This window comes from Xyrauchen texanus, chromosome 39 (assembly GCF_025860055.1).
Source record: "Xyrauchen texanus isolate HMW12.3.18 chromosome 39, RBS_HiC_50CHRs, whole genome shotgun sequence".
Taxonomy (NCBI): Eukaryota; Metazoa; Chordata; class Actinopteri; order Cypriniformes; family Catostomidae; genus Xyrauchen; species Xyrauchen texanus.
This window is the reverse complement of record NC_068314.1, coordinates 27,287,932-27,292,202: the sequence shown is the minus strand read 5'-3', so window position 1 is coordinate 27,292,202 and position 4,271 is coordinate 27,287,932.

Here is a 4,271-nt window from a genome sequence, read left to right as displayed (position 1 = left end):
TAACCGCACTGTGATTGTAAATGGCGGAAGTCCTTTTTGTTTATAGATATTTTTTTCTTTTCATTTTTTTTTTTTTTTTTGCTAAATAAACTCTCCATCTACTGGTCAAACAAAAATAATAAAATTGTCAAGTAAAATCCAAATTAAATCACACATTAATTAAAGCTATATTGAAAATGTTGTTTTAGTTCTGGATTTTGTGTTGATATGTCTTTAAAACATCTGACAACTGGAATGTACATGGAATAATTGACATGTAGCATGTACTGACTTAGGGTGACCATACGTCCTCTTTTTCCCGGACATGTCCTCTTTATTGGACCTTAAAAAAGCGTCCGGCCGGGATTTCAACATTTGCGAAAATGTCCAGGATTCAGTTGCATTATGATGTGCATCTGGTCTAATACTTCATTGTGTGCGCGCGCATATTTACATTCCTTTAAGCCGTCTTTGTAAGTCCCGCCTTCTAGCACACTTATTGGCCAAATTCCTGCCTGTCAGTCTCTCCACCAATGTGTTGTGTTCTGCATCAAACAGATGCTTAGCAGCTAATGACAGCTGATGACAGCAGAATGTATGACATGCAAAGCTGCACTTATGTGTCAGTTGCTAATAGAGGTGCTAGTGATTTAGAAGCAAACATTAGCTCTGAAAAGCATAAAGGGTCAGCAAAAGGTGAAAGTTAATCAGGTAAATTAACTGACTACTTTTTGCAACCAGGTAAAATTGTTATCACATTGCTTCATTTTCCATGGCCATTCAAAATAATAGTAAATGAAGGTACACTCATGGCATCAAATATTTTAATTAGGTACATGGACAATCAAAAGAATGTTGGAAAATTTATATTTATTTATATATATTTATGTTGTGCTAATAGAGTGTGTTTTTCTCTGTATTAAAGTTTGCATTTATAGTTGCACTGTTTTGAACCCTATTATTTCACCCCACCCCAATCTGCAGAACAAAGCAACAGGCCTGGTGTTAAAGGAATTTTCTGGGTTCAATACAAGTTCAGCTCAATCAACAGCATTTGTGGCACAATGTTGATTGCAATGAAAATTAATATAGACTCATCCCTCCTTTTCTAAAAATAAATAAATAAATAAAGCAAAAATTGAGGTTACAGTGAGGCACTTACAATGGAAGTGAATGGGGCCAATTTTTGGAGGCAGAAATTTGAAGCTTATCATTTTATAAAAGTACTTAAATTAATTCTTCAAGTCAATATACATTTTTGTGGTAATCAATTTTATGCAACAAATGCTGAGGATTGAGCTTAACTTGTATTGAACACAGAATATTCCTTTATTTAATAATTGGTTACATTGATTCAGCTGTATCACAACAGAAATATAATGTGATTCAATCTATTGATTTAAAAAGCTCTAGCATTAAATGCTTAAAGAAAGCTACAGTTAAATTGAAATTGTGCTGCCTGAATAAATGTTAGGTGACAAAACAAAAACTATGGCAGTGTTTAGGACTTATTCTATTCTTTATTTAATAAAAACGTAAAAAAATTTTTTTTTTAAAACTGGACAGTGTCATCTGTCTCATATTGGTCAGTCATCCGCTGTGTCTGAAATCGCCCACTTGTTCACTCATTCACTATTTCCTATATAGTGAATGACTGTGAGTGCACTATATTTTAGCAGTGAGTGAACGAAATGAGTGAGCGATTTCAGACGCTGACGTAAATTCCATGTGTCAGAGAACACTCGGAGCTGTCGCAGAAATTCAGTCATGAACCTGTGTGGCTTCATGAGTTTTATAATCTCTGTAATCTTTATATAGTTTATATATATATATATATACACATACATAGGCCTACACACGTTTATAATAGGCAATTAAATGTTTTACTGTGCATACCCCAGCTTGTTTTATTTTAAATTAATAAAAATGAATCATAATTCAGTGATCATAATACAGTTAATCTTTTCACAACTGTTCATTTGTTATGCGTATTACATTAATGATAAAGAGAAAATACTTCAATTTGTCATATTTATATTTTATTTTTCATAAAAAGACAATTGAACTGTTTACTCTATATGTCATTAAAGATAAAAAAAAGAATGAAAACGCTACTGTAAACTACTATATATATTATTATTATTAAAACTAATTGTAGAAAAGTAGACTACCAACTAAAACTAACACAAGTGCACAAGCACAAAGTTTCGCGGGGTTTTTCTTATCGGTGTCCTCCATCCGAGTCCGGAGGCAAACTTGACGCAAAAATGTACTACTCCGTCTTGTTGGTTTTGTTTCAGGAGAATTTTTATTTTCTTGAGAAGAAAAAGGCATATTACACAAAGAGCAGCAACGTTCCCAGCGAGCAAAAAGTCGTCTAGAACACGTCTAAAAGACGTAATTGTTAGACATCCAGAAGACATCCTCACAGGAGCCAGAATGAAAGTTTTTTATACGTCTTTTCTGGACATTGTATAGACGTCAATTAAAGACGTGCTACAGACGTAATTGTTAGACATCCAGAAGACGTCCTCACAGGAGCCAGAATGAAAGTTTTTTATACGTCTTTTCTGGACATTGTTTAGACGTCAATTAAAGACGTGCTACAGACGTAATTGTTAGACATCCAGAAGACGTCCTCACAGGAGCCAGAATGAAAGCTTTTATACATCTTTTCTGGACATTGTATAGACGTCAATTAAAGACGTGCTACAGACGTAATTGTTAGACATCCAGAAGACGTCCTCACAGGAGCCAGAATGAAAGCTTTTATACATCTTTTCTGGACATTGTTTAGACGTCAATTAAAGACGTGCTACAGACGTAATTGTTAGACATCCAGAAGACGTCCTCACAGGAGCCAGAATGAAAGTTTTTTATACGTCTTTTCTGGACATTGTATAGACCTCAATTAAAGACGTGCTACAGACATAATTGTTAGACATCCAGAAGACGTCCTCACAGGAGCCAGAATGAAAGCTTTTATACATCTTTTCTGGACATTGTATAGACGTCAATTAAAGACGTGCTACAGACATAATTGTTAGACATCCAGAAGACGTCCTCACAGGAGCCAGAATGAAAGCTTTTATACATCTTTTCTGGACATTGTTTAGACGTCAATTAAAGACGTGCTACAGACGTAATTGTTAGACATCCAGAAGACGTCCTCACAGGAGCCAGAATGAAAGTTTTTTATACGTCTTTTCTGGACATTGTATAGACCTCAATTAAAGACGTGCTACAGACATAATTGTTAGACATCCAGAAGACGTCCTCACAGGAGCCAGAATGAAAGCTTTTATACATCTTTTCTGGACATTGTATAGACCTCAATTAAAGACGTGCTACAGACGTAATTGTTAGACATCCAGAAGACGTCCTCACAGGAGCCAGAATGAAAGCTTTTATACATCTTTTCTGGACATTGTATAGACCTCAATTAAAGACGTGCTACAGACGTAATTGTTAGACATCCAGAAGACGTCCTCACAGGAGCCAGAATTAAGGTTTTTATACGTCTTTTCTGGACATTGTTTAGATGTCAATTAAAGACGTGCTACAGACGTAATTGTTAGACATCCAGAAGACGTCCTCACAGGAGCCAGAATGAAAGCTTTTATACGTCTTTTCTGGACATTGTATAGACGTCAATTAAAGACGTGCTACAGACGTAATTGTTAGACATCCAGAAGACGTCCTCACAGGAGCCAGAATGAAAGCTTTTATACGTCTTTTCTGGACATTGTATAGACGTCAATTAAAGACGTGCTACAGACGTAATTGTTAGACATCCAGAAGACGTCCTCACAGGAGCCAGAATGAAAGCTTTTATACATCTTTTCTGGACATTGTATAGACCTCAATTAAAGACGTGCTACAGACGTAATTGTTAGACATCCAGAAGACGTCCTCACAGGAGCCAGAATTAAGGTTTTTATACGTCTTTTCTGGACATTGTTTAGATGTCAATTAAAGACGTGCTACAGACGTAATTGTTAGACATCCAGAAGACGTCCTCACAGGAGCCAGAATGAAAGCTTTTATACGTCTTTTCTGGACATTGTATAGACGTCAATTAAAGACGTGCCACATACGTAATTTTTAGTCATCCAGAAGACATCCTCACAGGAGCCAGAATCAAGGTTTTTATACGTCTTTTCAGGACATTGTTTAGACGTCAATTAATCACGTGCTACAGACGTAATTGTTAAGACATCTAAAGGCAGCCAGAATAAAAGTTGTAATTAGACGTGTTTTCTGTAGTAGAAATGTCAAAGAAGACTGTTAAA